We start from the raw sequence: 14,079 nt of genomic DNA on the forward strand, positions 1-14,079 counted from the left end.
TGCCCGAAGCGTGGCGAGCGAAGCAAGCCCGCGAGGGGCCCTCTTACAGGCGCCGTGTACAGCTGATTTTCAGCTACTCCGCTTCGGTTAATTCCGCCAGATCCTACTGCGCAGGCGCAGCGCCAGCGCAGTAGAGGGGGGAACTTAGCCGCCGAGCGGAACTTTCTCGGCAGAACACCGGAACTCTTCAGGGTTTGCTGCAATTGAATAACAAATTCAGTACAAGTAATAAGATTTCAATATGTCATGAGGGCATTACATAGAAAATCTCCAAAAGTAGAGAGGATTTCTACAACTTTCGTGGCAAATAATGTGATATTGCAGGGCTAGATAGCAAGCTTATAGGAACCTTAAATAAAAAAAAAACTTAAAGTGGGTGTAAAGGCAGAAGGTTTTTTATCTTAACGCAGAGTTCCATCCAAGAGTGGAACTTCCACTTTAAAGCGGAGTTACGCCGAAAAATAAAAAAAAGTAAGCAGCTGCTGACTTTTAATATATGGACAATTACCTGTCCAGGGTGCCCGCGATGTTGGCACCTGAAGCCGATCTGTCCCTCGGCTCTCGGGTGGAGGCGCCGCCATCTTTGGTAAGGGAATCAGGAAGTGAAGCCTCGCAGGTTCACTTCCTGGTTCCCTACTGCGCATGCGTAATGTCACTGGTCCCTGCTGTCTTCTGGGACTTGTGTGTCTCCCACAAGACAGCGGGGGGGGGGGGACGGAGGAGGCGCCGGATGTGGCGTAGGTCACCGCAGGTACTGCGGCGATCTATGCCCGGAAGTGGGAGCAAATACCTGCGGAACTCCGCTTCCCCAAGGGATTCCCTGAAAGCGGTAGTAAACTGTAGTTAAAACAATCAAAAAATCTTCCCCTGTAAGGCAATGTCATAATGTGCTAGTATGTATCGCATACTGGCACATTACTAGAGACATACCTTAAAACGAAGCCCTCCAGCGTCACGCTCTCACTGCTGACAGGACTTCCGGGTTCATAACCTCCGGCTATATGAGTGGCCAGGGGCGCTATGACAAAAAAAATGAATAAAAACCAAGCGCTGATGTGGATAGATATGTGTGATATAAATAAATTGTGCTTAAAAATATATATATACCAATATAGTTAGTGCTATAAAAAAGGGGCGCTATGACGTCACTCCCACGCATGCGCATAGGAGCTGCCATTTACGGCATGGGCTCTGGCACTGTATGCTTCCTCTCACATCCTGTTTGGCTATGGGAAAGGAAGTGATGGAAAAATCTCCAAAATGGGAAACAGATGGTGAAAAGAAAAAAAAATCTGGCAGGGGTTATAACCCTCTCTTGCTCTATCCAAGAATAAAAAGTTTTACCTATATTTCCATTTTTAAATAGGGTTGCGCCAATACCACCTTAACACAGAGTACAAGTACTGATCATTTTTTTATCAAATACTTGCCGATACCAATTACTGATACGTTTTTTATGTCATGTGACAGTGACACTAATATGCAGTACTGATGGGCACCGATAGGTGGCACTGATGAGGTGTGGACTTTGTAGGGCAGCTACAGCACTGGAAACAGGTTACATATTTCACCCTAAAATCAGGTGGACCATGTAACATGTTCCCAAAGGTGAACTTTAACCGCCTGCGGACCGCCCACCGTAGATAGACCGCGGCAGGGTGGCCGCTCTAGTAGGGTAGAGAGAACACACGTATGTTGCCGATGCCCTTGGCTGTGCTGCAGTACCAACCAATCAGAGGGTGCAGCTGGACATTACCGAGGAGAGCCGATGTAATCTCTTCTGACAGCAGCAATGTGCGCTTTGTTTCAATCTGCAAAGCAGGAAATAGAAAATAGCACAGAGCACACACAGTAACTAACACTGATCACACATTTAACCTTTGGATCGCCCAAGATGGTAAACCCTTCCCTGCCAGTGTCATTAGTACAGTGACAGTGCATATTTTTAGCACTGATCACTGTATTAGCGTCACTGGTTCCCAAAAATGTGCTAAAAGTTTGTAAGGTGTCCAATTTTAAAGCTGCAATCTCGCAGTCCCGCTATAAGTCACTGATCACCGCCATTACTAGTAAAAAAAAAAATTAAAATTCCATAACTATATCCCATAGTCTGTAAACACAATAACTTTTGTGCAAACCAAATAATATTCACTTATTGGGATTTTGTACCAAAAATATGTAGCAGAATACATATTGGCCTAAACTGATAATGAAATGTGATTGGTTTATATTTTTTATTGGATGTGTTTGGCTGGGTTCACACTAGTGTGATGTGGAAACCCTGCGAGTTCCTGAATCGCACCCGACTCACACGGCAGTTCCCATTGCCATATGCCAACCGCTGGGAGTGTCAATACAATGTTAATGACACCCCCATTTCAGCTCGCATATCGCACTGCGAACTGTCAGTTCAGACATGAATCGGATCCCATAGGTGTGATCACCCCTGCGATTCGATTCTGGTGTGGACCAAAAAACGGGTCCTGTGCGAGATTGGTCCGAATGTGGTTTCCAATGATGTCACACCAGTGCAGTGCACCGGGGCTTTCCAGTTCCAGAAAAAAAGAAAATGCTGCATTTTTGCTACACTGGAAGGCAATAAAACACATAAAAATGTGCATACATATGTCGCCGTTTTTCCCACTTCAATCGTCTTCTCCATTGGAATATAACATGAAATGTACTGAAGAGTAAATAAAGGAACTCGGGATGCACACAAACATTTCGGCCCCTCCCACACGATCGGCCCGCTCTGATCTGTGCGATTTTCAGGTGTATCTGAGCGGGCCTCCCATTGACTCCTATGGGGAGACGGATGTCAGCAGAGATGTGTCCCCCGACACCCGCCTGCCACCCGATCCGCTACAAAAACGATGTATGGCGACACGTTCAGCCAGCCGTCTGATTGGATGTCATCTATTGCAGCTTAACAATCATTAGATGTGGTGGCTGTATTTGTTTTCTTTTTAAGGGCTCTTTCACATGGACGTGTCCGGACTCCGCTTTGCTCAGTAGGGATCGCTCCATTGATCCCCGCTGAGCAGGCAGATGACAGCTCCATCTCTACACACTGTGCAGGACGGACCTGTCAGAGCTCCGCTCTCCCCTATGGGGGATGGGATGAAGACGGACCGTAGAGTCCCTTTTCATCCGATCCGATCGGCGGATGGAAAATAGGTTTTCCATCCGTGTGACTTTAGCAGGTCGCATATCAGCGGACATGTCACCGCTGACATCCGTCCCTCCATAGACCTGTATGGAGCGTCCGTTCAGATCCACCTAAAAAACTGACCGGAGGACCTGAACGGTCCGTGTGAAAGGGGCCTAAGGCTTTTCTCCCTGGTAATCTGCCCAGTAACACACCTCCTGTACTAGAGTGCCCCCACACTGGATGAAGGAGCACAGGGGGCACACCTTAGGACAGAAGCGTTGTTGGTCTGGGGGGGGGTATTAGATGTACTAGCAGATTTACATACACTACCAAATTGAAGCCAATCTCCAGGTCACACTTTAGACTCACAAGCAGTTAGAACAACAGATTTTTTGGGATAAATGTTTTACATGAATAAATAAAAGAGCTGATCACTGCAATCACCTATCAGTGGCAAATGGTTTGGCTCAACCCTCTAACTGCTACATCTGCATGACAGCTTGTTCTGCTGATAAAAAAACAGACTTCTCCCAGGAGGATCACATGGAGGGGATAGAAATGTCCAGCTGAACGCACGGGGGGGGGGTGTGATTAGTGAACACGGAGGGGGGCGATTAGTGAACACGGCGCGGGGGGGGGGTGATTGGGGGTCTCCAGCTCTGTCCCCCACTTTCCTCCTCACCATTGCCGCAGTCTCCTCTCCTCCCCCCGGCTCTCCTCCTCACCTACACAGCTCTGCTCCCCCCGGCCGCCATTTCTGACCCCCCCGGGACCGTTCCTCTCAGCTCTCCCCTCAGTAACAGTCTGCCCTCCGGTGTCTTGCCGAGAAAGTTCCCTCAGCGGATAAGTTCCCCCCCTGTACTGCGCAGGCGCAGCGCCTGCGCAGTACGGACTACTGTCAGCCGCCGGAGATAGCCGAAGCTCAAACGCTTCAATCAGCTGTACACGGCGCCTGCGAGGGGCCCTCTTACAGGCGCCGTGTACAGCTGATTTTCAGCTATTCCGCTTCGGCTATTTCTGCCGCATCCTACTGCGCAGGTGCAGCGCCTGCGCAGTAGAGGGGGGAACTTAGCCGCCGAGCGGTACTTTCTTGGCAGAACACGGGCCTTAATAGAGATTTCCAATACTAAAGATGGCCGACGGGTGATGATGAAACCAATGAATCATTGCATTCAGCTATTAGGGATAGGAGACACCTATGGCGGGGATCAGTATAACAGAGAAGACAAAGATTGCCATCTTGTGGCCAAATTCAAGAATAACCATTAAAATCACCCAATACTGTTGGATTATAAGTAAAATCAATAAAATGATATAAAATTGATATGGGTTTGTGTTATATGACATAGTTGGTGTGAGGCGCATCAGGTTGTTTACTTCAGTCTGAGTCGTTGTGATTGGTCACAGGTTCTTGTTTACTCCAGTCTGAGGCGATATCAGGTCACTTCTCCTTAGTGAGTTGACGGAGTGACATTCAGAGAGGATAGCTCCTGTATTTCACTGCGATTTTCAGTGACTGACGGCAAAAAAATGCAATTTTTATCATTATTTATTGCTATTACTAACCCTTATTATAATATTATTATTAACTTTATAAGTTTTTGGCCTTTTTGCATTTATAGAGGCTTTCAATACCAAGAGGATGCCTCGGTCTTCACGTCCCAGATCCCGGCGAAGGCGCTCACGTCAGGACGGCGACGATTCACCAATCGCCCACCGGACGCGATCCAGAGCCCCACATCGGCGGAGACGCGAGGACCCACCAAGGAACAGGAGCCGTTCGCCAAGAGACCGCGACAGGGCAGCTCAACATCTCCCAGCACCGCCGCCGGCCATGGAGCCGCGCGGCGAGGAGCAGGTAATCTGCACAATTTGTTTTGCAGGGTATGGAGATAGAGAAGACACGACCATTCTGACCTGCAATCACCAATTCCATGCGAGCTGCATCCAACGGTGGATCGAGCAAAACGCAACCTGTCCACTGTGCCGCGCTCCTATTCCCATTCCCCAACAGGACCACGGAATAGACCTTGACCATCAGATGATCAACAACAGGTTTGAGGTTCAGGTTGATGATTTTGGTAATATGTGGTTAATTGACATTGAACAGCACAGGGTCCTCAGGTTACGCTTTCAGGTTAATGAAGATGGTAATGAGTATCTGGTAATGTGGCAATGATCCCTATAGAGTAACATATTTTTTCTTTATATATAAAGGATTTTGTTGTAGTAAATGATTTGAAAAAGGAAAATTGTATAAATGTATAGAATAACATATATTTTATCTTGATATAACAAAAAAACATCACTTTAACATCTTACAAAGAAGGAGAGGCATTGGCCCGCTATAGCGGTGGAGGAGGCCTGGATTTATTTTGACACTAAACAATATCCGAAAAGGAGTCGCTTCATCCTGATATAGCTTCTAGCTTCCAGGTGAGCGCTCCAGACAATTACTACCGAAAAGGAGTCGCTTCATCCTGATATAGCTTCTAGCTCTCAGGTGAGCGCCCCAGACAATTACCACCAAAAAGGGGTCGCTTCATCCTGATGGAGCTTCTAGCTTCCAGGTGAGCGCTCCAGGCAATTACTACCGAAAAGGAGTCGCTTCATCCTCATATAGCTTCTAGCTTCCAGGTGAGCGCTCCAGACAATTACTACCGAAAAGGAGTTGCTTCATCCTGATATAGCTTCTAGCTTCCAGGTGAGCGCTCCAGACAATTACTACCGAAAAGGAGTCGCTTCATCCTGATATAGCTTCTAGCTCTCAGGTGAGCGCCCCAGACAATTACCACCAAAAAGGGGTCGCTTCATCCTGATGGAGCTTCTAGCTTCCAGGTGAGTGCTCCAGGCAATTACTACCGAAAAGGAGTCGCTTCATCCTGATATAGCTTCTAGCTCTCAGGTGAGCGTCCCAGACAATTACCACCAAAAAGGGATCGCTTCATCCTGATGGAGCTTCTAGCTTCCAGGTGAGCGCTCCAGGCAATTACTACCGAAAAGGAGTCGCTTCATCCTGATATAGCTTCTAGCTTCCAGGTGAGCGCTCCAGACAATTACTACCGAAAAGGAGTCGCTTCATCCTGATATAGCTTCTAGCTCTCAGGTGAGCGCCCCAGACAATTACCACCAAAAAGGGGTCGCTTCATCCTGATGGAGCTTCTAGCTTCCAGGTGAGCGCTCCAGGCAATTACTACCGAAAAGGAGTCGCTTCATCCTGATATAGCTTCTAGCTTCCAGGTGAGCGCTCCAGACAATTACTACCGAAAAGGAGTTGCTTCATCCTGATATAGCTTCTAGCTTCCAGGTGAGCGCTCCAGACAATTACTACCGAAAAGGAGTCGCTTCATCCTGATATAGCTTCTAGCTCTCAGGTGAGCGCCCCAGACAATTACCACCAAAAAGGGGTCGCTTCATCCTGATGGAGCTTCTAGCTTCCAGGTGAGCGCTCCAGGCAATTACTACCGAAAAGGAGTCCCTTCATCCTGATATAGCTTCTAGCTTCCAGGTGAGCACTCCAGACAATTACTACCGAAAAGCAGTCGCTTCATCCTGATATAGCTTCTAGCTTCCAGGTGAGCGCTCCAGACAATTACTACCGAAAAGGAGTTGCTTCATCCTGATATAGCTTCTAGCTTCCAGGTGAGCGCTCCAGACAATTACTACCGAAAAGGAGTCGCTTCATCCTGATATAGCTTCTAGCTCTCAGGTGAGCGCCCCAGACAATTACCACCAAAAAGGGGTCGCTTCATCCTGATGGAGCTTCTAGCTTCCAGGTGAGTGCTCCAGGCAATTACTACCGAAAAGGAGTCGCTTCATCCTGATATAGCTTCTAGCTCTCAGGTGAGCGTCCCAGACAATTACCACCAAAAAGGGATCGCTTCATTCTGATGGAGCTTCTAGCTTCCAGGTGAGCGCTCCAGGCAATTACTACCGAAAAGGAGTCGCTTCATCCTGATATAGCTTCTAGCTTCCAGGTGAGCGCTCCAGACAATTACTACCGAAAAGGAGTCGCTTCATCCTGATATAGCTTCTAGCTCTCAGGTGAGCGCCCCAGACAATTACCACCAAAAAGGGGTCGCTTCATCCTGATGGAGCTTCTAGCTTCCAGGTGAGCGCTCCAGGCAATTACTACCGAAAAGGAGTCGCTTCATCCTGATATAGCTTCTAGCTTCCAGGTGAGCGCTCCAGACAATTACTACCGAAAAGGAGTCGCTTCATCCTGATATAGCTTCTAGCTCTCAGGTGAGCGCCCCAGACAATTACCACCAAAAAGGGGTCGCTTCATCCTGATGGAGCTTCTAGCTTCCAGGTGAGCGCTCCAGGCAATTACTACCGAAAAGGAGTCCCTTCATCCTGATATAGCTTCTAGGTTCCAGGTGAGCACTCCAGACAATTACTACCGAAAAGCAGTCGCTTCATCCTGATATAGCTTCTAGCTCTCAGGTGAGCGCCCCAGACAATTACCACCGAAAAGGGGTCGCTTCATCCTGATGGAGCTTCTAGCTTCCAGGTGAGCGCTCCAGACAATTACCACCTAAAAGGAGTTGCTTCATCCTGATGTGGCTTCTAGCTGCCAGGTGAGCGCTCCAGGCAATTACTACCGAAAAGGAGTCGCTTCATCCTGATGTAGCTTCTAGCTGCCAGGTGAGCGCTCCAGACCAAACTACAAAATGTAGCTACAAACTCAAAATATACCAGAGTTTACTGTCACTTCAATAACATCTTACAAAGAAGGAGAGGCATTGGCCGGCTATGGGGATGGAGGAGGCCAGATTTATTTTGACACTAAACAATATCCGAAAAGGAGTCGCTTCATCCTGATGTAGCTTCTAGCTTCCAGGTGAGCGCTCCAGACAATTACCACCGAAAAGGAGTCGCTTCATCCTGATGTAGCTTCTAGCTTCCAGGTGATCGCTCCAAACTAGGGATGAGCCGAACACCCCCCTGTTTGGTTCGCACCATAACCTGCGAATGGACCGAAAATTTGCACGAATGTTAGAACCCCATTGACGTCTATGGGACTCGAACATTCGAAATCAAAAGTGCTCATTTTAAAGGCTAATTTGCATGGTATTGTCCTAAAAAGGGTCTGGGGACCTGCCCCAGGGGACATGTATCAATGCAAAAAACTTTTAAAAATGCCCGTTTTTTCGGGAGCAGTGATTTTAATGATGCTTAACCACTTGCCGACCGCCTCACGCAGATATACTGTGGCAGAATGGCATGGGTAGGCAAAGTAACATGGCATGGGTAGGCAAAGTAATGTATGGGTACGTTACTTGCCTCCCGCAGGCGGGGGGTCCGATCGGACCCCCCCGGTGCCCGAGGCGGTCGGCTACTGTCCTGGAGCGATCAGAGTTGAGGGGGAGGCCATCCATTCGTGGCCACCCCCTCACGATCGCTCCCAGCCAATGACATTCTTCCTCTGCTGCTGTAATGTAAACAGCGGCAGAGGAAGTGATGTCATCTCTCCTCGAGCCGGTCTTTTTGTTCCGGTGCCGAGGAGAGAAGACATCAAGTAAGTGCACCAAACACTACATTAACAGTAGAACACTCTAGACACACATTTCACCCCCCAATCACCCCCCTGTATCCCCTGTCACAGTGACACCAATAGCAGTTTTTTTTTTTGCATTGGTGTCAGTTTGTGACAGTTATAAGTGGTAGGGCAGTTAGTGATAGCCCCCTTTAGGTCTAGGATACCCCCCTAACCCACCAATAAAGGTTAACCCCTTGATCACCCCCCCGTCGCCAGTGTCACTAAGCGATCGTTTTTCTGATCGCTGTATTAATGACACAGGTGACGCTAGTTAGGGATGTAAGTATATAGGTTCGCCGTCAGTGTTTTATAGCGACAGGGACCCCCATATACTACCTAATAAAGGTTTTAACCCCCTGATTGCCCCCTAGTTAACCCTTTCACCAGTGATCACCGTATAACTGTTACGGTTGATGCTGGTTAGTTAATTATAGTTTCAGGGCACCCGCCGTTTATTACCTTATAAAGGTTTAACCCCCTAATCGCCCGGCGGTGATATAAGTTAAGTTTTAGGGTCATATAAGGTCTGCGTTGCCCCAGGCAGCGTCAGGTTAGCGCCAGTACTGCTAACATCCCCGCATGCAGCATATACCTCCCTTAGTGGTATAGTATCTGAACGGATCAATATCTGATCCGATCAGATCTATACTAGCATCCCCAGCAGTTTAGGGTTCCCAAAAACGCTAGCACCTGTGTTTTGCCCCTCGGCCCAGCCCTGCCCAGCCCACCCAAGTGCAGTATCGATCGATCACTGTCACTTACAAAACACTAAACACACATAACTGTAGCATTCGCAGAGTCAGGCCTGATCCCTGCGATCGCTAACAGTTTTTGTTGGTAGTGTTTTGATACAGTCGCTAACAGTCAGGAGCTTTTTTGCCTGTGAGTCTCACTAGTGTACCACTAAATTTAGAGCCCAAAATGGCAAATTGAAGGTACACTAGCGAAGAGGCCTACACGTTTCTGAGCAAGACAGATAGTGAAGAGTAAGTCACTCATCTGTCAGGCTCAGAATACGATCCTGTAGAGGACAGCGGCTCCATGACAGATAGCTCTGACGACGGAGTTGTGGTCCCTGCCAAGGTCAGGCGTACCAGACCCCAAACTTTTTCATCTGTCCTTGATGTGCAAGAACCGCAGGTCCCTCGTATGAAGCAGAGAAGTACTAGCGCCGCTATTCCTTCTGGTGAACTGGCAAGCACCAGCGGCCTAGTACACCCTGGTCGTACATCCAGCACTGCAGTAACACTTGGTGACGTGGCGAGTCCCATAAGTGCAGTTCAAGCTGGTGAGGTGGCAAGCACAAGTAGTGTCCCGCTGCCACCAAGAAGATGAACACAGGCCCGTCGTGCCCATAGTGCCCTTCCTGCTGCATTCGCCAATCCAAATTGGGAACCCACCACTTCTGCAGCCAACCCGGCATTCAGGTGGAAACAGTTGATTTTACGTCACTGGACTTTTATTCGCTATTTTTCTCTGAAGATCTCTATAGATCTATTGTGGATCAAAGCAATTTGTATGCTGGTCAACACATCGCCACTATTCCCCAGTCCTCCCTTGCCAGAGATTGGAAACCAATTACGGTTTATGAATTTAAGATCTTTCTGGGCCTTTCCCTCAACATGGGCATAAATAAAAAAGAGTGAGTTGCGGTCATCATGGTCCACTGACCCAATTTACCATATGCCCGTGTTCTCTGCCTCCACGGCCAGGGCACGATATGAGCAGATTTTGCGGTTCATGCACTTCAACAACAATGAACTCTGTCGTCCTCGTGGAGACCCTGAATACGATCGGCTCTACAAAATTCGGCCCCTCGTAAACCACTTCAACCGACGTTTTGCAGATTTGTTTACTCCCCATCAAGTTGTCTGCATTGATGAGTCCCTGATTAAGTTTTCTGGCTGCTTGTCATTCAAACAGTACCTTCCCAGCAAGCGTGCCAGATACGGGGTCAAGATGTATAAGCTCTGTGACAGGGCCACAGGCTATACATGTAGTTTTATGGTTTACGAGGGCAAAGATAGTCACGTAGAGCCGACAAACTGCCCTGACTACATAGGAAGCGCTGGCAAGATAGTGTGGGACTTGGTGTCACCCTTATTCGGAAAGGGGTACCACTTGTACGTGGACAATTATTACACGAGCGTGCCACTTTTTAGTCACCTTTTTGATCATCAGATTGGAGCATGTGGTACCGTGTGACCTAATCGCCGGGGCTTTCCCCAGCAGCTTGTAGAGTCCCGTCTTAGGCTGGGGGAGAGAGCCTGCTTGCAGTGTAATAATTTGCTCGCTATGAAGTGGAGGGATAATAAGAATGGTGAAATTAAATATACGAGATCTCGCGCATCAAATCTATCACATACAAACTTACATAAATAAACTGTGTATATGTGTGTAACAAATAACGTGAATTACACTCAAAAAATCCAAGTGAATGAAACTGTTATAAAAATAAAAAAAATAAAGTTCATAAATATGGTGTTGTATCCACTGGGGTCAGACACAAGGGGAGGTTATGGTGGTCTTCATAAATAGAAACTGCCGGTCTAAGCAGGCTCTCAGAACTCTCACCTTATTATTAGTCAATTCGGGCATCAATAAATGTCTTTAGATTTCGCCGGATGTAAACAGCGCCATTGGGAAATTGGGAAAGCCACACACCGATCTTGGTGTGGTCAGATGCTTTGAGGCATGGGTAGGCAAAGTAACGTATGGGTACGTTACTTGCCTCCCGCAGGCGGGCGGTCCGATCGGACCCCCCCGGTGCCCGAGGCGGTCGGCTACTGTCCTGGAGTGATCAGAGTTGAGGGGGAGGCCATCCATTCGTGGCCACCCCCTCACGATCGCTCCCAGCCAATTACATTACAGCAGCAGAGGAAGAATGTCAACAGTGGCAGAGGAAGTGATGTCATCTCTCCTCGAGTCAGTCTTTTCGTTCCGGTGCCGAGGAGAGAAGACATCAAGTAAGTGCACCAAACACTACACTAACAGTAGAACACTCTAGACACACATTTCACCCCCTGATCACCCCCCTGTACCAGTGACACCAATAGCAGTTTTTTTTTTTTGCATTGGTGTCAGTTTGTGACAGTTATAAGTGGTAGGGCAGTTAGTGGTAGCCCCCTTTAGGTCTAGGATACCCCCCTAACCCCCCCAATAAAGGCTAACCCCTTGATCACCCCCCCGTCGCCAGTGTCACTAAGCGATCGTTTTTCTGATCGCTGTATTAGTGACACAGGTGACGCTAGTTAGGGATGTAAGTATATAGCTTCGCCGTCAGTGTTTTATAGCGACAGGGACCCCCATATACTACCTAATAAAGGTTTTAACCCCCTGATTGCCCCCTAGTTAACCCTTTCACCAGTGATCACCGTATAACTGTTACGGGTGACGCTGGTTAGTTGATTATAGTTTCAGGGCACCCGCTGTTTATTACCTTATAAAGGTTTAACCCCCTAATTGCCCGGCGGTGATATAAGTTAAGTTTTAGGGTCATATAAGGTCTGCGTCACCCCAGGCAGCGTCAGGTTAGCGCCAGTACTGCTAACATCCACGCATGCAGCATACACCTCCCTTAGTGGTATAGTATCTGAACGGATCAATATCTGATCCGATCAGATCTATACTAGCATCCCCAGCAGTTTAGGGTTCCCAAAAACGCTAGCACCTCTGTTTTGCCCCTCGGCCCAGCCCAGCCCTGCCCAGCCCACCCAAGTGCAGTATCGATCGATCACTGTCACTTACAAAACACTAAACACACATAACTGCAGCATTCGCAGAGTCAGGCCTGATCCCTGCGATCGCTAACAGTTTTTGTTGGTAGCGTTTTGATACAGTCGCTAACAGTCAGGAGCTTTTTTGCCTGTGAGTCTCACTAGTGTACCACTAAATTTAGAGCCCAAAATGGCAAATCGAAGGTACACTAGTGAAGAGGCCTACACGTTTCTGAGCATGACAGATAGTGAAGAGTAAGTCACTCATCTGTCAGGCTCAGAATACGATCCTGTAGAGGACAGCGGCTTCGTGACAGATAGCTCTGACGACGGAGTTGTGGTCCCTGCCAAGGTCGGGCATACCAGAACCCGAACTTCTTCATCTGTCCTTGATGTGCAAGAACCGCAGGTCCCTCGTATGAAGCAGAGACGTACTAGCGCCGCTATTCCTTCTGGTGAACTGGCAAGCACCAGCGGCCTAGTACACCCTGGTCGTACATCCAGCACTGCAGTAACACTTGGTGACGTGGCGAGTCCCATAAGTGCAGTTCAAGCTGGTGAGGTGGCAAGCACAAGTAGTGTCCCGCTGCCACCAAGAAGACGAACACAGGCCTGTCGTGTCCATAGTGCCCTTCCTGCTGCATTCGCCAATCCGAATTGGGAACCCACCACTTCTGCAGCCAACCCGGCATTCAGGTGGAAACAGTTGATTTTACGTCACTGGACTTTTATTCGCTGTTTTTCACCGAAGATCTCTATAGATCTATTGTGGATCAAAGCAATTTGTACGCTGGTCAACACATCGCCACTATTCCCCAGTCCTCCCTTGCCAGAGATTGGAAACCAATTACGGTTTCTGAATTTAAGATCTTTCTGGGCCTTTCCCTCAACATGGGCATAAATAAAAAAGAGTGAGTTGCGGTCATAATAGTCCACTGACCCAATTTACCATATGCCCTTGTTCTCTGCCTCCACGGCTAGGGCACGATATGAGCAGATTTTGCGGTTCATGCACTTCAACAACAATGAACTCTGTCGTCCTCGTGGAGACCCTGAATACGATCGGCTCTACAAAATTCGGTCCCTCGTAAACCACTTCAACCGACGTTTTGCAGACTTGTTTACTCCCCATCAAGTTGTCTGCATTGAGGAGTCCCTGATTAAGTTTTCTGGCTGCTTGTCATTCAAACAGTACCTTCCCAGCAAGCGTGCCAGATACGGGGTCAAGATGTATAAGCTCTGTGACAGGGCCACAGGCTATACATGTAGTTGTATGGTTTACGAGGGCAAAGATAGTCACGTAGAGCTGACAAACTGCCCTGACTACATAGGAAGCGCTGGCAAGATAGTGTGGGACTTGGTGTCACCCTTATTCGGAAAGGGGTACCACTTGTACGTGGACAATTATTACACGAGTGTGCCACTTTTTAGTTACCTTTTTGATCATCAGATTGGAGCATGTGGCACCGTGTGACCTAATCGCCGGGGCTTTCCCCAGCGGCTTGTAGAGTCCCGTCTTAGGCTGGGGGAGAGAGCCTGCTTGCAGTGTAATAATTTGCTCGCTATGAAGTGGAGGGATAATAAGAGTGGTGAAATTAAATATACGAGATCTCGCGCATCAAATCTATCACATACAAACTTACATAAATAAACTGTGTATATGTGTGTAA

Source organism: Aquarana catesbeiana, linkage group LG11, assembly GCF_042186555.1.
Source record: "Aquarana catesbeiana isolate 2022-GZ linkage group LG11, ASM4218655v1, whole genome shotgun sequence".
NCBI classification, from domain to species: Eukaryota; Metazoa; Chordata; class Amphibia; order Anura; family Ranidae; genus Aquarana; species Aquarana catesbeiana.